Raw genomic sequence first — 21,537 nt, 5'->3', positions numbered from 1 at the left:
CTCCCATCTCGTTAGCCTTGTAAGTATGAGATATGGTAGATCTTCATGCCCCATCAAGAATATGAAAATATTAGTAAGTAAGTTGTAGGAGATGAATGATGAAATGGAAATCTTCTAGGATATACATAATTAATATCATAATATACATAATTATATGTGATTATCAATAGCTGGGTGCATCAGTAGCGTAGGGGGGAGTTTTTCCTTTCTTATGTCATATTAAAAAAATCGGGGGAGGTTGATCATGAAAAATAAGCATTAGTTCAGGAGGAGTTGAGAATCATAGATGTAGACGAGTAGATGTGCAACGTCAAGAGTGTAGCCCATTGATGTAATACAGGGAGTCAAAGTGTAAGTGGATAATTTTTTGCAGTTAGACAGGGGGGATAGAAGCATGAAACCTCTCAGACAGATAGGGGAATTCCATAGAAGTTGCAGACATAGCCCTTTTCCATTTATGTCAAAAGGGGAGAAATTGCATGCAGATTGGTCATTGAAAGATTGTAGATTTGCAAGATCATAAATTGGTAGTGGTGCCTAAATGTTAAGGGTTGGCATCAATGATAAAGGGGGGGATTGTTGAACATTGAGTTTTCATTAATGTCAAGTTCAAGGGGATTCCTCATCAATGGCACAAAGAGATATCAATGTCTCTTGTTTATTTCAGGGGGTCCCAACATGCCTGTCGCTTAACTGATTGAGGAGTATGATATGTTTCAATGATGATAAACCTCCAAGACATGTGGCAACAATATAGGTGTATCTGGAGGCCCATAGTTTCTTTCTGGAAGCCACCTTTGACACCCCACCCCCTCCCTCGACATTCTGCCAAGGAAAGGAACAAATATAGCTTATAAAATCCAAGCTATGTTGTAAAGCTAAAAATGAAGGAATTTCTCAATATTAAACAAAGTACGAACCTGGTCACAATGCCTAGTCATGAAGTGATAAAGTATAATGCCTAAGGGATAAGAACCTTTAGGGACACATAATAGGCTACCAAGCACTGAACAAAACCTTATTCACTTTTATATCTAGGCATACAGATGTCTAGTAGCTCAAAAGTTTAAATGCTTAAACAAATGAACCAAATTTCAAACTTTTGTCTCGACTAGAAAATCCATGGGTGGAGCCTAGTCAGTAGACAAGTGGTAGTGATGTGGACGATGGCTAGCAAGATTCCTAATGTGGCTAAGGACATGACACCGCACTCAGTTTTGGACTTTTTAATTAACCAAATGGATAGTTTGTGGATGATATGTGGCAACAACAGATTATGACACATGACACCATGGTGTTATGGAATATGAAATTACAACATGTGGTAGATGATGTGGCAATGGTGACCCCCCATAGCAAGGCACCAAGGTACCAGACACCAGACATGTAGCATAACGAAAGTCTAATATCTAGTGTGACCTAGTAGAGATATGACATGGAAAAAGTGTCACGTGGAGGATAATGGTTTATCCATAATGGATTGATGTGGTGGACCTAGAGTTATCGAGACTCATGTCAATATAAGGCTCAACAAGGTTTTCACGTGTATATGTTTTGGGCTAAAAGGGCATGGTTGTGGGACTTGATCACAAAGAGCCAAGGGATTAGCCCTTGTGGGCACTATACTAAGGTACTGTGGTATCAAAATGAATGAAAAGCTAAGATATCTCCAGTACGCAATGGTTTGATATGTCAAGGAAAGAGCCATCAAGTATTGATTGGATGGTAAAGTCCATCAGAAGACAATTTGTCCACTAGGATACTAGAATGGATGATAAGATAGAACACTCTGGTATGGCATGTTCTGGTATAATGAGGAAAATGTCATCAATTGCAAGAAATTTGGAAAATTTTGTTAGTTGTGGATCCGTCTACTAGGTTCCTATATCATATTGGTGCTAGGACATTTGCAATTCGATAATATTGGAGTGGTGTATTAAGTTTGAGGTGACAACACATGGTCAAGTGTGCTAATGATCTAGAACTCATAGATAAAGGGTTCAAAGGGTATTCAGGTATTCGTGTATCTCATGTGTTGAAAGGGAGACTTTAATGAACAACCTAGACTCTGGATTCATTAGAGTGATGAGTTAATACCATGGTCACGACACATAACTAGCCCTCATGGTTAAGCGCTTGGGCTCTAAGGACTAATGCTTTGATTCAGAATTATACAAGAACACAACATAATCATATACAAAAATAAACACCGAGATGCAGTAGAAATAAAACTTCATTTCATTAATATCAAAGAACTGAAATATGCTTACATACATAATAGAAATAAACTATCTTGGGCGATGGTATCTTATCTTTGAGAAGAGATGTGGCGGCTTCATATCTCTGAACTATGTTACAATGAGGATTAAGGACCTTTTTATTATTGGAAAACAAGGGAAAACCATAAACAGACAAAACCCTAAACTTGGGAGATGGAACACCCAGATTTTCCCCATTAGGGTTAGTTGGGCAGCCAACTTCCTGGAGTCATAACTTGAACATATTGTTTGGCGCATACAATAACTTGCTAGAAATATCTCTCCAAGTACTACAGGATTTGTTGTAGGCTCTTGTTTATGGATATGGGCCCAATTCGAACCTAAAAAAAATGTCGTTTATGGGGTCAAAACAACTCCGAAAGTTCAAGACTTGGGAAACTACTTAAAATAATAAATGTTGTTATAATCAATGAAACATATGAAACCGACTAGAGGTATAGGTGGAATAGGTGGATGTCCACTAATATCCCCCTAGATTAGTCCTCCACCCCAGGAAGAAATGGTCCCCATTGCATGCAAAGCCTCCATGAGGTGAGGAAATTTTTGTTGAAACTGGTCCCAAATGAACCACTTTCCCTGGTGAAGGAGTTGGCCTGCTTTGATGACTCGATAGAGCTTGATCCTCTACTAGAGAGTGTTCTTAATTTATGTGTCCATGATCCTATCAATTGTGGCATGTTTGATGCACTAGGCTTGAGCTTTGTTGGTGTCAGCTGCTCAGCAACATCAGATGTGTCAAACAACGGGGGAAAGTATGGTCGCAGTCGGTCCACTTTGAATACAGGGTGCACGGAAAGGAATAGTGGAATTTTAAACTTAGAGGTATTGTCCCCTATAGCATTGGTGATGGTGTACAACCCATATCAAAGTGGGAGAATTTTGTAATGGGGCCCAGTGAGGTGCTCCTTCTGTAAATGTAACCAAACTTTTTCGCCCACCTGGAACTTGTGTGGCACTCAATGTTGATCATGACATTGCTTATACTTAGCATCGGCTCTGTCCAATGTGTCATGGACCTATTTGCGAATGTGTTGAATGCACTCAATGAACCTATTAGCCTTGTCTTCTTCCGCCTTGACATGAGCCAAATATGCCTGAGTAGCTGCAAATGGTATGGCCATATTAATGGGACATAATGGATGGAATCCCAGTCCCACCTGAAAGGGGTTGTGGCTAGTTGAGCTATGGAGAGATTTGTTGTAACTGTGTTGTACATAGGGGAGAATTTCATCCCATGTGCATGGATGCTTTGATTTGTACATGCGCAGAATGTGCATGATTATCGTGTTGAAGACCTATGTTTGGCCATCAGTTTGGGGGTGGAAAATCATGGACTTAGTGAGCTTGGTATCTAGCATCGACTATAGGCTTGACCAAAATGTACTTAGGAACCTACTTTCATGATCTAAGATAATGAACTATGGGATCCTAAAGTGTACCCATACTCGTTCAAATAAGAGCTTAGCAGTGGCTTCTACTGTGATACTCTTCTTGCAGACCGCTAGAGTGGCCATCTTAGAGAATCCATTGACAACCATGAAAATGCAGTCATTGCCATGCTTAGTAGAAGGAAGGCCCGACATGTAATCCATGGAGATGGATTCCCAAGGCCGACTAGGAGTAGGCATATGAGTATATAGGCCTTGCTTCTTGATGGTCGATTTGGAAATGGTGCAGGAAGTGCAAGATCTGATGTACTTCCCAACATCCCGTCGAAGGTTTGGCCAATAAAATACTTCTGCAATACTGCCACTATTTATCAACTCTAAAATGTCTAGCGACTCCACTGTAGTGCACCTCCCAAATCGTTTTGGCACGCTCACTTTAAGGAACACATAAGTGTCCCAATTGGAATAGCAATGAACCATGGAGGTGAAAATCAGGAACTTGCTTTCCTTCAAGGAGCATCCAGTATGTGTTTCCAAATTCTAGATCGCTCTTATAAATATGTGGCCACCCCAAAGTCTCGTGTCCTTAAGAGTCGACATGGTCAATGCAATGACGGATGATTGGATGAGGTAGTGTGAAAAATTATTGGTGCTTCCCTTCTTATACTTAATGTTCAAATGGAAATGTTGCAGGTATGTGGACCACTTCTCATGGCAACCGTTCTACAAATTTTCTTGTGTCTGTATGAACTGCAAGGACCGGTGGTTTGTGTGGATGATCATTTCCTTTCCCATAATTTAATGCTTCCATTGTTGGCAAGCCTGCACAATGGAATACATCTGTTTTTCATAGGTGGGATACTTTCGAACTATGTCCAAAAGTGTCTCACTGTGATATGCCATTGGATGCCCATGCTAAGTAAGAACTGCACCAATATCATAGTCAGAGGCATTTGTCTCAGTCTAAAATGGTTGTTGAAGGTGTGGTAATGTGAGCACTCATGTAGAGTAGAGGCGGTTCTTCAATTTAGAAAATGCCTTCTGCTGGGATTCATACCAAAATAACTTTTCTTTCGCTCCACCCTTGGTGACTTGAATCAAAGGCCAAGTGATATGGGAGAACCAAACACGAACCTGAGGTAGAAATTGGAAAGACCCGGAAAGATGTGGATCTATATTAGAGTGGGTGGAGTTGGCCAATCCTGAATGACTTATATCTTGCATGGGTCCACATGCACACCCCGCTCATCAATGATGTACCCCATATATTGAACCTGGGTCATACCAAAAGGGAATTTCTCCAAATTGGCACGCAATTTGTGTTGTCACACTATTTGGACCTATTGAATATGGTGGAGGTGCTCTTCCCAACTCTTGCTGAAGATCAGAATGTCGTCCAAATACAATACCATGAATGACTTGGTGAAGGGCCACAAGATGTGATCCATCAACCTCATGAAGGTTGTGGGGGCATTCGTTAATTTGAAAAGCATGACCAGCCATTCGAAAAGGCCCTCCTTGGATTTGAAGAGAGTCTTTCACACATCAAAGGGTTCGATTGGTACTTGGTGATAGCTAGACTTTAAGTCAATCTTGTTGAAATATTTGACCCCCTTGAGCTAGTCCAAAAGGTCATAAATCCATTGGATTGGATACCTATTTTGAACAGTGATCTTATTCAGCACCTGATAGTCAATACAGAGTCTCCAAGTCCTATCCTTGTTTTTTAGCAACAAAATCGGGCTCCCATAGGGTGATGAAATTGGACTAATTTTCCCTTCTGCAATATCTCCTGAATCTGCCTCTTCATTTCATCAATCTCCATAATAAAGCACCAATAGATCCGCCCATTGGGTAGCGGCGTCCCCCTGGTCAGATCGATGGAGTGCTTGACCTCATAGTGTAGGGCTACACCTATGGATGAGGTGAATAGGTCCCTGTACTCCTCCACGACCTTGTCCATCCACTATTTTCGTGCAGAGGAGCCCTATATAGAGGCCATGGATGTGACCACAATCTTCTTCTTTCACTGAGCGTGAATTATAAGGAAGATAAATTTCTCAGTCTCAGAAATGATATCACTACATTGCTTCGCAGAGATCAAAGAGACCGTGGTAGGTGATGCTACTTCCGGTACCCTGTATAACTTATTGCCTAGAGAAACAATAACATTGTGAGGCCTAGAGTCATACACAACATGATGCTTCCACAAGTAAGGTTGGCCTAATAATACATCAAACACTTCAAGAGGAGAAACATCATGCAATACCTCATCAGCGAAGGGCTTGATGTTGTAGTTAAGGAAGCACTACTAGTTGACGTGAAGATCTCGTCCTTGGTCAAGCCACCTGACAATGTAAAACTGCAGGTGTGGTGTTGTCGATAGGCCCAACCACACCACGACCTCTGCTAAAATGAGGTTCTTTTGGTTTTCGCTATCAACAATGAACTGCAGTAAACAACCCTTAAACCACATATATGAGTGGAAGAGTCACTCCCCTCCTCTAGATCTTCGGGCTCAATATTTGGATCTTGGTGGTGGCAATGGTGGCCTTGGGCTCCACATCAATAATCGACTTCCCTTTGTCATTCCCCTTGTCAGGTTTTGACTCAGAGTCAGAACATGCATATGATTCAGAAGCTTTCATCTCGACCACCAGTGACTGCTTGGTTCAACACTCACTTGCGTTGTGAGTAGGGCTCTTATGGAACTCACACCATTTCTCTATGTCCTTATTTATATTCGTGGTGTTGTTATTTTCTTGTGGCTTCGGCGGGTTGTCCTGGGTCACCCTTGGCTTTGTCCTTTGTTCTGTGTTTTGGGGGTGCCTTTCCCTTGCTTCAGATTCACATATCCAAAGTCTCGTTTCTTCTGTTTAAATTTCTACTTGATCTTGATACCATATCAATAGGCGATGCCAAGAAAGGAGTGGTTCTGGAACTCCAACTCATCCTAGAGTACTTGTGTAGACATCCATGGTACTTGAGTACAAAATAACGTTCAGAATCCTTGATACCCAACTTCGTACGAAGGGTATGAAAAATATTTGTGAACTCTAGCACGTCTTGGTCCCTTCCCTGTCATAGCATGGTCCACTTTATGTATTTATCTTCATATCTCCTGATAGGGTAATATTGTTCCTTGATGGTGTGTCAGAAACAATTCCAAGTGGGTGCGACTGAAAACAGTCAGAGTTCACTCTCGTACTTCTGTTCGCAATAGGTTTCCCACCACTCCTTAACATGGTGGGTGGATTTGAGGAGTGAAAAAGTAATATTTTCTTGATTGGAAAAGTCATGAATTGAAAATATCCTTCGAACACATTTAACCACCTGTCTACGATGTTTACATCTATTTGGACTTCAAATATGGGAATGTCAAAGTTGACTTGTACCTTAAAGGGAGTATCGCCTCCAAAATGGCTACTTGATGAAGATACATTTCTTGTGGGTAGCCGCTGAAGGATCTGGGCAAAGTTATACATCATCCCTGTTACTCTCTCGACTGAGGGCTTCTTCGAGTAATATTTTGAAAGGATCTCTTACTCCCTAATCTTTATTTTATTCCTACATGGGAGTTCGTCGATCTCTCTGAGGCTGGTCTTGCAAAGGTTCAACTAGTTCGAGCCCTAACTCCTTATACCATGACCTCATTGGGGACATGCAAAGAAAAACATAGAAATAGTAGACCGCCAATGATCCAAACTTATACAGGAACTGTAATAGCCCTGGTAAAAAATTCCATGTAACAAAGTTAATAAAGGAAAAACCAAGGTCATGTGACACATATTCCAAACTGAATGTTGGGCAAAACATCCTAGTGTGGGTGTTCATTTGGTTTATTATGGCTAAGGAAACTGGGAAAGGAAAAGGCTTTGGAAATGACTGAGGCATTAATTGGAATTTTAATTATGAAAATAATGGAAATTAGGAGAAAAGGAAGGTGAAAGTTCACAGGTTGCATGTGAGGAGGAAAATGAAGGAAAATAATGGAAAATTGAAGAAAATAGAGGGCTCATTAATGAAAAGGCTTATGAGGATCAATTGGTACTTTTTGTCAATTCAATTTTGTAGCTCTCTCTATTCTCTCTGTCTCACACTCTTTGATAGTTAGAGTTTTCTTGGAGCACTTTAGCATTGGATCAAGAAAGCAAAGGAAGGACCAAGAAGGCAAATATCAAGTAAGGAAGAGCATCATATAACAACTACAATGGGATTATTTTTAGGTATCGATTTGCATGTGTGATTTATTTGCTAGTGTTTCCATGCATGGTACATGCATGTGTGTTTTTGGTTCTCTTGTTGTCATTGGCATGGGTTTTTCCAGGTGTGACAATGTTCTTCAACTTTTCCTTGCCGTTTCTGGATAGCCATGGTGTGGTGGTGATCTGAATTGGATCCATAGAAGACTGTCAAAAAAAACCATGATTGTATCAGGTTGGAACAAATCTCTAAAGAATCCAAAACAGCGATCAAAAACACCCTAAACTAGTGACAATGGCAGCCAGTGTGGAACGATGAGGACCTCCATCAAAGCACGTTGACCGAGGCCCATGGAGACTGCGTGGGAGGTCAAAGTAGCCCCTGGGAGCCCCAGATCGAGAAACGGAGTTGGATTTTGATGTTGGGCGAACAAGGCTGAAATGGAGGAAGCCCGAGGACTCGGTCACGTTGGGAACGGGAGGACTGCGGGCAGAAAAGGAAAAAGCGCTAAACATACAAGGCGGGACCTATGCTCAGGAAAACCAGTGGTTTTGATCAGGGCGCCCTTAAATGGTAAGAGGTTTTGGATGAGAGCAGAGCGATTCCATACATTGATCGATGCGTGGTAGGTGGAGGTGAGAGAAAACTGTCGTTGATCGTGCGCTATTAGTCGAGCAAGTCAACCGCGCAAAATATGTGTATGGCATCAGATTTGGAGGGCTCAGATTGGACGGTTGAGATCACGCCCGATGGAGGAAGCAAAATCGACAGGGAATTAAACTGCGTTCTAGAAGGGATTTGGAATATGTTTGACTGCCACGGTGGAGGAAGAATGCATCCATGATGTAACTGAAGAAACGAACCAATGAAGCATGCTGGTGCCATTTAGAGGAGGACATGTGGCCACTCCCTGAGCATTCATGATGACGCCGAACCAGGAAATTCAAGAACAGCTGTAGAAGGTGAAGAGACAGAGGCAGAAGAGGAACCGAACAGGCATAGGGATCGAATGGCTAAAGCCATGAACAGAGACAGTCAAATCACAGGAGAGTTAGACAGAAGTCGAGAGACAAAGAAGTGGAACAGTGAACCCAGAGGGGAGGACTAAACACAGAGAACAGTAAAGAAAATCAGAAGAGATAGAGGGCCAAGCTAACCATAGGTAGCATCGAGCACCAGAGAGCTTGAAGACTCAAGCCATCCCATAGAGGAATCTGTCCAGGACTAGGCATCACATTTGGCTCCTTCCATTGTAGACCAGAAGGTCATAGAGCTGGTAGGAAGAAGAAGTCTGTGTACTCAAGTAGCTTGGGGAATCCAAGAACCACCCTGCCAAGCAAAACCTGCTTCAGGAGAACTCACATTGAGTCCCTGTATTGTAATTTCTCTGCTTAGAGGCACAATAAAACAAGGCCACCATTGAAAGCTAGACCAGAGATGTAACCCTGGAGAATAGGGTGAGCTCCTTATTAAAATTTCTTGTGTCTTTATGTTTGCTTACTGTATTTCTCTATTGTCTTTCAATTTTATTGTCTGTGTATTGGAAATCTGATCGATCCATTGCTTTAATAACACAGAACTCACTCACCAGCACATGAATCTATAATACCGTAGTTTAATAAATCTTTAACTAATGTCACTCATAGGGTGAATATCATATCAAGTGGTATCAGAGCTTTAGTCTATAAGGGTAGACAAGATTATGTTGGTTTAGCTATGAATGCTCACAAGATCAAAGCTCAAATTAGGAGAAAAAGAGTTGGTGGAAACTAATCCTCAAATTAGGAAAGTCTATTCTCAGAAGACAATGTCAGAGGAAGGTTCTGTTGGGCCAGACCCTCAATTCATAGAGAGTTTCGTAGCTATAAAGTCTATGGTAGAAGAAATGTATAGAGGCTTTAGAAAGCAAAATGTTGAAGATTGATTAGGTTCTAAACAAGATAAAGAAGAAGATGAGTCTCATTGCCATGACCACTCCAAAGGAAAGGGGAAGGAGGAAATCTTTCTCACACCTCCTAATAGCCCCGTGCATAATAAGAAAGCATATTTGATTAAGCTAGATGTTAAATTTGATTTGCCTATATATGATAGAGAGCTAAATGTTGAAAAGTTGGACAATTGGATTAGACAAATTGATGTGTATTGCAGGGTACAGAACATAAACTCAGACAAGAGTAAGATTCAGCTGGAAAGCCTACGCCTAGGAGGCACTGCCTTGGTTTGGTGGGAAGGCAGAACCCAAGCTGATATGAAAAGACATGGTAAGACCATCTCTGTCTGGAGTGACTTTTTTTTCTGCAATCAAAAAGTAGTTCTATACATTGGCCTACATGCAACAAGCCATGAGGAGTTGAAAAACTCTTCGACAGTTGAAAGAGAAAAGTGTGCAAGGGTATTCTCAAGAATTCAAAAAGAGAGCATTGTTGTTGGGTATCTCATTAGATTCACCAGAGACTCTTTTGAAGTACATTGGTGGACTACATAGCTACATGAGGCATACCATCCTCATGTTTAATCCCACTAGTATAGATGATGTATCTGTACAAGCTACTCAACTAGAAGCTAGAGGAAAGAATGGAAATCCAAAAGTTGGGGGACCATCCCAACCCACTGTAAGCAAGAGCAAGGAGAAAAGAAAGTAGAAGTGGAAAGCAAGGAAGGCTAACACTGCACAGAAAGGCAAAGCTTCATGCACTCACTGTAAAAAGTATGGGCATGATGATGAGCATTTTTGGATTCTGCATCCAAAGATGAGACCTAAGAAGTCCGAGGGCAAGAAGAAGAAGACAGCTGCAGCTATTCAGAAAAATTTGGGGTCAAACTCGAGAGATGAAACAACTATAGCAGCCACAGGTATAAAAGGTAAGAATTCTGAAGCATCTACTAGTAATTCTGCTCAATCTGTTATTGATGAAGAAAATGAGAGAAAATCACATGAGCTTTTCCATATTCGAGTTATTTCCAAAAATCATCAGATTGATACTTTGTTTGATAGTGGCTTACAAGTAAATTTGGTTTCCGAAGAAATTGTAAAGAAATTGGGATTAGCAACTACACCTCACAAGAAACCATACCCATTGGGATGGTTGAATGATAAAGCACAACTACAAGTGACTAGACAGTGCAAACTCAAGTTTTCCTTTGGGTCAGCATTTGTAGATGAGGTTGAGTTAGACATAATTCCTTTGGATATATGTGGAATTGTTTTAGGAAGCCCTTAGTTGTATGATAGAAAGGCTATTTTCTATAGAGCTAAGAACAAGTATTTACTTTTTAAAGATGGAATCGAATACTTTGTAAGAGCTCATAAGCTCAAGAATAATTATACTCTCATAAACTCAGGACAGATGAAAAGAATGATAAATTCATGCAAACAATTCTTACTGATGGTTGTAAAGGAAAAGAAACCTAATAAAACCAATGTATTTGAGGGTTGTAATGTTGAATAGCAAGCTGATATAGAAAAGTTTGTTTCAAAGTATGATATCTTGTTTCAAGAACCTAAAGGTCTGCCACCCAAAAAGGGAATAGTACATGATATTATTTTGCAGCAAGATGTTCCTTTGCCTAACATTGGGATGTACAGGTTGTCTGCTTTAGATAATGCTGAAATCAAGAATCAGGTGCAGGAGTTGCTCGAGAAGGGCTTCATCATGCCTAGCACATCACCATGTGGGTCACCAATCGTTTTGGTGAGAAAGAAAGATGGCTCTTGGAGAATGTGCATTGATTACCGAGCACTGAATAAGATAACAATCAAAAATCGTTATCCCCTTCCTCACATAGATGATCTTCTAGATCAATTAAAATAAGTTGTTTATTTCACCAAGCTGGATTTGCACAGTGGATACCATCAGGTCAGAGTTGCAGAGCAAGATGCATGGAAGACTACTTTCAAAACAAAGTAGGGATTGTATGAATGGCTGGTTATTCGTTTTGGCTTAACCAATGCTCCTACTACTTTCATGAGATTAATGAATGATGTACTCAGACCTTTTATTGATGATTTTGTTATTGTGTATCTGCATGACATTTTGATTTTTAGTAAAAAATGGGAAGAACATTTAAAGCGTGTTAAGCAGACATTATATGTTTTGAAAGGAGAAAAACTTTATGTTAAACTCTCAAAATGTGAATTTGGAAAAACATCTCTAAACTACTTGGGTCATATAGTAGGGGGAGGTGAATTAAAAATAGATCCCTATAAAGTGGCAGTCATTGTGAACTAGCCTAAACCCAGGTCTGCTACAGAAGTGAGAAGCTTCTTAGGAGCAGCACAATATTGGAGGAAGTTCATTTCTAACTTCTCCTCGATTGCAGCTCCCTTACATGCTTTAACAAGATTGAATAAGGTGTTTCAGTGGGGAGGCAAACATCAGAAATCCTTCGACACCTTGAAAGAGAGAATTAGTACATCACCTGTACTAGCACTGCCAGATTTACAAAGACCATTTGAGATCCAAACTGATGCCAGTGACTATGCCATCGGAGCAGTGTTTACACAGCACGGTAAACCCATGTGTTATCATTCTGAGACCTTTAATCTTGCAGTAGTTAACTATCCTACATATGATAAAGAATTGTATGCATTAGTTCAGAGTGTGAAAAAGTGGAAACTTTATTTAATGGGCAAGGACACAGTAATACATACTAATCATCAACCACTTCAATATCCACACTCCCAAACTAAGTTGCAGCAATCAAGACATTACGGATGAATGGGTTTTCTACAATAGTTTCATTTAGTCATCAGATATAAAAAGGGCATGCATAACAAGGTTGCAGACATGTTATCTAGACCCATTATAAATGCATCTACCATACTTAAGCATAATTCTATGCTACATGAGAGCTACATAGAACAATATGCTCAGGATATGGACTTTAAGGATGTATATGCAACTTTGATTCAAGGCAAAAGAGTGGAAGAATTGGAATATCGTATGAAGGACCGACTCTTATACCATTGTGGGAAACTCTACAATCCACAAACCAAGAGAGTAAAGATAATTAGGGAAGCACACACTTCTCTGATATCAGGTCACTTTGGGGTAAGTAAAACAGTTGCACAGTTGCAAAGATTCTGCTATTGGTCGAAAATGAATGAGACAGTTTCTAGATATGTAAGAGGGTGTGTCATGTGTGCTAAAAGCAAGCCCAGCAATAGAAAACTAGGCTTGTACACTCCATTTCCAGTTCCTTCTCACCCTTGGGAAAATGTTTCCATGGATTTTGTTGGAGGACCGCCTAAGTCTAGGAAAGGTCATGACTATCTATATGTTGTTGTGGATAGGTTCTGCAAAATGTGTATTTTGATACCTTGTAGTAAACAGATCACAGTTGAACAGACTGCAAAATTGTTCTTTGAACATGTATGGGTTCATTTTGGATTACCCACTTCCATTGTATCTGATCGAGACACTATATTTGTGGGGAATTTTTGGTTGAGTCTGTGGGAACTGATGGACACCAAACTAAAGAAAAGCACAGCTTTTCATCCACAAATAGATGGCCAGACAGAAGTAGTTAATAGGATGGTGATCTAGTTACTGAGGGGTTATTGCAGCAAGCATCCTAAGCTTTGGGATGAACACTTGTGTTATATGCAGCATGCTTACAACAGAGCCAAACACTCTTCTACACAGAGATCTCCTTTTGAGACCTATTTTGGTTTCACACCAAGGTCTCCTTTGGATTTTGTCTTTGGTAAAGATACCATGGTTGATGGACACAGTGATGTGGACAAAGAAACTAGGTTCATTGAACAGATCCAGGAGATCCACCAGGAAGTACAGGAACAGCTGGAAAAGAGCCAGGCCAAGTACAAGGCTAGGCATGACAAGCATCGGATGGAGCATAGTTTTTAGGTTGGAGACCAAGTTTGGCTGTATATCAGCAAGGACAGGATGCAAGGTGAAGGTAAAAAGCTAACGCCTATCAGGTATGGACCTTTTAGGATACTTGAGAATATTGGTGAAAATGCTTTTCGCCTTGATCTACCAGCTTACATGCACATCTACTCAGCTGTAAATGCAGATTGCTTGAGATTGTTTGAACCTTCAATGATTGAGGACCCTAAAGAGTAGAGTCAATTGCCTTCTATTGATGACCTGCTACCTAAATATCTTAATGAGTTGCAGGAAGACACAGTGTTGGATAGGAAGGTGAGGACGATGCGCAGGGGAGATGTTGAGTACCTTAGGATTGGGCTCAAAGGTTCGAAGCCAAGCAGTGCAAAGTGGATTGAGATTGGACAAGTGAAGAAACAGTATCCTCACTTAGTCGATGCTTGAAAACCAACTTTTGGTGGTCCATAAGCTTTTTCAGTGGGAAGGTCGTGATCTGAATCGGATCCATAGAACACTGTCAAAAAAACCATGACTTTATCAGGTCGGAACAAATCTCTAAAGAATCCAAAACACCGATCAAAAACACCCTGAACCAGTGGCAATGGCAGCCAGTATGGAACGACGAGGACCTCGGTCAAAGTGCGCTGACTAAGATCAATGGAGACTGCGCAGGGGGTCAAAGTAGCCCTTGGGAGCCCCAGGTCGGGAAACGGAGGTGGATTTTGATGTGCAAATCACGCAAGGCTGGGCGAACAAGGCCGAAATGGAGGAAGCCCAAGCACTCGGTCACGTTGGGAACCGGAGGACCGCGGGCGGAAAAGGAAAAATCACTAAGCGTACAAGGCGAGACCCGCGCTCTGGAAAGCCGGTGGTTTTTATCGGGTTGGCCTAAAACGGTAAGAGGTTTTGGACGAGAGAGAAGCAATTCCATACATCGATCAACGTGTGGTAGGTGGAGGTGAGAGAAAACTGTCGTTGGTCGTGTGCTATCGGTCGAGCAAGTCAACCACGTGAAATGTGTGTATGGCGTCAGATCTAGAGGGCTCAGATCGGACAGTTGAGATCATGCCTGACGAAGGAAGTGGAATCGACAGGGAATTAAGCCACGTTCTATAAGGGATTTGGAATCCGTTTGACTACCACGGTGGAGGAAGAACGCATCCACGACGTAATTGAAGAAATGAACTGACGAAGCATGCTGGTGTCGTTTAGAGGAGTACATGTGGCCACTCCCTGAGCATTCATGATGATGCCGAACCAGGAACTCCAAGTGGACCTGCAGAAGGTGAAGAGACAAAGGCGAAAGAGGAACTGAACAGACATAGGGATCGAATGGCTAAAGCCATGCACAGAGACAGTCAAATCGTAGGAGAGTTAGAAAGAAGTCGAGAGACGAAGAAGTGGAACAATGAACCCAGAGGGGAGGACTGAACACAGAGAATAGTAAAGCAAAGCAGAAGAGACAGAGGGCCGAGTTGACCAGAGGCAGCATCGAGCACCAGAGAGCTTGAAGACTCAAGCCATCCCATAGAGGAATCTGTCTGGGACTGAGCATCACATTTGGCTCTTTCCATTGTAGACCAGAAGGTCACAAAGCTGGTAGGAAGAAGAATTCTGTGTACTCAAGTGGCTTGGGGAATCCAAGAACCACCCTGCCAAGCAAAACCTGCTTCAGGAGAACTCACATTGAGTCCCTGTATTGTAATTTCTCTGCTTAAAGACACAATAAAACAAGGCCACCACTGAAAGCTGGACCGGAGATGTAGCCCTGGAGAATAGGGTGAACTCCTTATTAAAATTTCTTGTGTCTTTATGTTTTCTTACTGTATTTCTCTGCTGTCTTTCCATTTTATTGTCTATGTATTGGAAATCTGATCAATCCGTTGCTTCAATAACATAGAACTCGCTCACTAGCACATGAGTCTGTAATATCATAGTTTAATAAATCTTTAACTGATGTCACTCATAGGGTGAATATCAAATCAGGTGAGTTCTCTTTTATTTGGTTGAGATGGATTCCTGATGGTTTTTAAACTGAGTGAGGTGGTCTCTAAAAGAAAGAACACAAGGCCTAGGAATCCTTGGACCGTATTGGGATTGCGGTAAAGCTAGATTTTGTGAGCCTCGATAGGCCTTGGAATCCTCAACCGGTGAATGGTGGGATATACGATAAATCCTAGAGGTTTGTGCCCTCGATCAGGCCTAGGAATATTTGATCGGTGAATGGTGGGATATATGGTAAAGCCTAGATGGTGGAGTCTTGATTAGGCCTAGGAATCCTTGATTGTTGTATGGTGAGATATATGGTAAAGCCTAGAGACTAGGAGATAGGAAAATTCCTCATGGTGTGTCGAGAAATTCGGTGGAATCCATGCTTGTTTAGGGCCTACTGATCTAGTGGGGATTTCGGTAAAGCCTGAGGAAACTTGGTTTGGCTTGGTTTTGAGTCCCACATTCATGTTTGGAATATGGCATGGGGGTGATTAGATTAAAGAAAGATTTTGTTCAACTAATCTATCATCGAGTGGTTTATGGAAGTCCCTTACCTGGTTGGATTTTTCATTCATTAATAAGAGCTCTTTATCCTTGGTATTTCATGTGTAAATGTACTGGCTTATATGTTGATTTTATGGTTGTTATATCCTTGTTATTTATGTTGGTTATATGTTGGTTATGAGTATGTTTTATGACAGACTTGATGTATGGCTTCCATCATGTTTTGATTAGTGGTTGAAATTATAATGTATATATGACCTAATAGATGATAATATAGCTATTGTGATAAGGCAATAATGCTTCTTTACGAATCTGAGATAAGTATGAGACCCCTATGCTCAAATCTATTTTTATGACCTGTAGAATGCATATTTGTGACATGTTTGACGAAATTCTTATCATGGATAGTAGGGGGTTAGTCAAGTAATTGATCAAGTGTTTTCATTTGTACCTTTGTTCCAATTTCATTTATCACTTCTGAAAGTTTCATGAAGTTTTCGGCACTGGCCTGAGTGCTGGCCCTGAAAATGTGGCACAAAATCCGGGGTTGCTAACTCAGAATTAGCTGAAAAAGTACATAGTCACTGGCATTCCCTCGCTATAGGAGCATCTGGAAGGCCTCAGTCGCATGCATGGCTTGTAATGGGAGCGGTTGGGGGTCTAGATTAGTGAAATGTCAAGTTTTCTCAAGCGTTATTCACCTGGAAGGGTTGGTTGTCTCTTGAAGGTTTTGTAGCATGTGTGTAAGGTCAGATTGGTTTGGTTTTGTCGGTTCCACTTCATTAAATATACATGGGGGTTTGAATCATATTCATAGTAGCCTCTCATCACATGTTTACCCCGGCGAATTGGTTAACTTGGATAAATATGGGAGGAGGGTCTTACAGAGTGGTATCATAGCATGGTTCACCACTTGGACTAGATGGGTGGTGTGTTGGCCATGCATTCATGTCAGTTGCATATATGTGTTCTTTATGCTTTTTCTCTATGTACTTGTTGTGTATGCATGGCGGTGGCCATGGTTGAAGTGGTGCCACCATGTGAAAGTGGATGGTGTATTGTTGGATGTAGTCGTCATGAGTGTATGTTGGTTATGCATGTCAGTGCTTATATATTGTTATGCATACATTGATATGGTTGTAGTTGTCATGCATGAGGTCATGGTATGTGGTTGGTATGATCAAGCATTGATAATTGGATAGTGGTTAAACTAATGTTATATGCTGATGTGATTATGATTATACATGTATCGTGCTAATCTGGTTGATCTTGTAGATGAGATATCCTCCCCTGAACTATATTGAGGTATGTTGATTATGTTATGTTGTGGTTTTAGCTGGCATGGTGTACCTATAGAAAAGAGATCAAAGATGACTAGTAAGATGGTTGACTACAGTTCACTAGATTCTCCCTATGGGTCAGATGAGTAGCGTGGTGTTGGGAATTATTATGACTTAGTAGACACATTTAGAAGCTTGAAGGCATAAATAAGGATTTTCAAGGTAGATAATGACACGATCATTTAGGCACAGGAGAAACAAGAAAAATTCAATGTAGTAATCCTTCAAAGTTTGTCAGAATTGCAGAGATAGGACCACTTAGGATCAACCATGGCAGGAGGATATAACTAATGGGGCATATGACAGTAGATCTCATGGTTGGCATAGGTCAGATGGAGATGACACAATCAGAGATGGCAAGCTCTTGGATACTCTAGATAGGAAAGGTGATGGAAACATGTTCTATTATAGTTCTAGTTATGATCAACACTATGATCACCATTATTATCATCCTTATAGGAGGAGTGATAGAGGATATTTTCCAAATGATTTCAAGAAAGAAAAGCCACCTACCTTTGATGGATATTTGAAGAAACTGGAGGATGCAGAAGCATGGCTACTTGGGATGAAGAAATTCTTTGAGTTGCATGATTACACAGAGAACATGAAGGCCATAATAGCTATCTTCAGCCTCAAAGGGAAAGCATACATCTGGTGGTAAGATGTGAAGTGGGTAAGAGAAATTAGAACAGAAGAGTTGAGTTGGCATGAATTCAAGAGACTTTTCAAGAAGAAGTATTTATCAAAGCGGTACTACAACAACAAAACCAAGGAATTCTATGAGCTAAAGATGGGGTCGATGATAGATGATATACGACTAAGTTCTTGGAGTTATTGAGGTATGTACTATATATTAAGGATGAGAAGGAAAAAGTTCAGATATTTATCAGTGGATTGCCATTAGAATTTAGAGATTGGATTCAGTATGATGAGCCTTAGTCGCTTGAGGAAGTTTATTGGGAAATTGAAGCATTTTTATGAGAATTCAAATAGAAAGACAAAATCTTAGCAAGGTTGGAAAGGGAAAGACAAAGCTAAAGGTTAATGGCAGCTGAAAAGAACAAGACCTCAGGATGGAGGTGAGAAAGAAAATGTTGCACCTCATAAGAAGTTTGATGGGTCAAAACATGGAGGGAAGTAGAATAAAGGTGATGGTACTTGATGGTTTCAGTGTTGGACATGTGGTAAGGATCATATTAAGAAGGATTTTCCATAGTATCAGGGTGGCAGCCCTCAGATTTATGATGCACAAGAAGTACAGATAGTTGGGTATGTTGGGGCTATTGGGGAGAGAATTACACATATTTATGCAGCGCTGGATAACAAGCAGGTAGATCACCAGGCAACTATTATCAAGATGGATAGTAAGCTTTGTGATCAATTTGTTCCCATTTTGATTGACCCTAGATCTAATTATAGTTTTGTTAGTCCTGACCTGGTGGATAAGTGTGGTTTGAATAAATAAGTGTGTATAGAATCTTGGTTATTGCAGTTGGATATAGGTATAAAGAGAGTGTATCACTGGGTAAGAGCTTGTGCATTCAAGTTGAATGGTATGCCTACCTCATCACATTTGAATGTATTTTCATTGGGATCATATAATATGCTTTTCGGTATGGAATGATTGTATCTTCATAGAAACAAGGTGTATTTTTATAACAAGACTATTGAGTGGTTGGATGACAATGGAGAACAGAGGATCTTGCAAAGTAAGAAGAAGGCAACATCAATTAGAATGGTGATAGTCATGTAGGCAAAGTGTAGTCGTAGAAAAGGGTGTGTGTTATTTTTTGTGCATATTTCTGGTGATAAAGGTAAGCATGTTGAGGATGCAGAGGTATTGAGCAGGTATTCGATCTTCTAATTGTTTCAGGATGTGTTTCCAGTAGATATTTTAGAGTTTTCGCCTCATAGGGAAGTGGAGTTCTCTATTGAGTTGGTACCAGGTACAACACCAACATCAAAGGCACCGTACAAGATGAGAACACCAAAGTTAGTATAGTTGAAGTTACAGTTGAAGGAAATTCTTGACAAGGGATACATTAGGCCAAGTGTACCGCCTTGGGATGCATAGATGTTGTTTGTGAAGAAGAAGGATGTTACTCTCAAGATATGCATTGATTACAGGAAATTGAACAAGGTGACCATCAAGAATAGGTATATCTTGCTGAGGATTGATGACTTGTTTGATCAGTTGAAGGGAGCAACAGTGTTCTTGAAGATTGATATGAGATCAAGATACCATCCGGTACACATCAAGGAAGAGGACATATACAAGACAACTTTCTAGACTAGGTACGGGAATTATGAGTTTGTTGTAGTTCCATTTGGTTTGACTAATGCTCCAGCTACATTTATGTACGTGGTGAATAGTGCATTTCATCTGTATCTAGACAAGTTTGTTATTGTATTCATTGATGACATCTTGATGTATTCTAAAAATGAGGAAGAACATGTTGAGGACTTAGAAGAAGTGTTGAGATTGCCGAGACAGCATCAGTTGTATACTAAGCTCAGTAAATGAAATTTCTTTTAGACAAAGGTGCATTATTTAGGACATGTTGTTTCCAAGGAAGGCATAATGGTGGGTCTATAGAAGATGGGGGCTATCATGGAGTGGGAAGCTCCTATAAATGTGGATGAGGTCATTTATGGGGCTAGCAGGTTATTATAGGAGGTTCATCAGGAACTTCTCTCACATTGCATGTCCTATTACATCACTGCAGAGGAAAGGTAAGAAATTTGAATGGATAGAGGAATGTGCAGCAATTTTTGAACAGCTGAAGTAGTTGTTGACAAATTATCTAGTGTTAAAGATTGCAGTTCGAGAAAAAGAGTTTGTGGTGTGAACAAATTCTTGAAATAGAGGACTTGGTGGAGTCCTTGTGTAGGAAGGACAAGTAGTATGTTGTGAGTCACAAAAACTGAATGAGCATGAATAGAATTGTTTGACACATGATCTCGAGTTGGCAACGATCATCCATGCTTTGAAGATGTGGAGGCACTATCTTCTTGGCAGGTGGTTCATCTTGATGAGTGATCACAGTGGATTGAGGTATTTATTTGACCAACCGAATCTGAATGCCAGGCAAGCTAGATGGTTGGCCATGATCAGTGAGTTCGACTTTGAGATCAGGTACATCAAAGGTAAGGAGAACAGGGTTGCATATGCTCTTAGCAAGAGAGTACAGGTAAATCATATAGCAGCTATGACCTCTTATGGGACAAATTTACAAGATCAGATCTTACAAGTAGGACATTAGGATGGCAGGTACATGGATCTTATTCATAGGTTACAGTAGGGTATAGGTGGTCAAGATGTGGATTGTTGTCTTGCCACATATGGTTTGGTCAGATTTATGGACATGATATATGTGTCAAATAACAGTGAGATCAAGAAGACTATCTTGTGAGAGTTTAATGCAAAATTGTATTCATGTCACCTAGGATACTAGAAGACATTGACAACAGTGAAGAAGTTTTATCATTGGCCGAATCTAAAGAAGGAAGTGGCAGAGTTTGTGGCTAGATGTTTGGACTATCAACAGGTGAAGGCAGAGTGTAAGCATCCAGGTGGACTACTACAACTGATTTTGATTCCAAAGTGGAAGTGGGAGGTCATTTCCATGGATTTCATCACAGGTTTGTCGAACACATCTAGACAACATGATTCCATCATGGTTGTGGTGGACAGGTTGACAAAGGTAGCACACTTCATTATAGTGAAATCTACTTATTCAGCTAGTGATGTGGCATAGGTATTCATCAGAGATGTAGTAAGGTTGCATGGTGTTCCAATAAATATTGTGTCAGATAGGGATGTTAAGCTCACTTCCAAGTTTTTGAAGGAGTTGTTTGTAGGTTTCGGGATAGAGTAGGCCTTTAGCATAACTTATCACACACAGAAAAATGGGTAGACAAAGAGAGTCAATAGGATATTGGAGGACATGTTGAGGATATATGTGATGCATCAATAGAGGAA

The sequence above is a fragment of the Pinus tabuliformis genome, chromosome 1_2 (genome assembly GCF_031772625.1).
Source record: "Pinus tabuliformis cultivar Carrire ecotype Pingquan chromosome 1_2, CPIR1, whole genome shotgun sequence".
NCBI lineage: Eukaryota > Viridiplantae > Streptophyta > Pinopsida > Pinales > Pinaceae > Pinus > Pinus tabuliformis.
Note: the sequence above shows the minus strand (reverse complement) of the source record.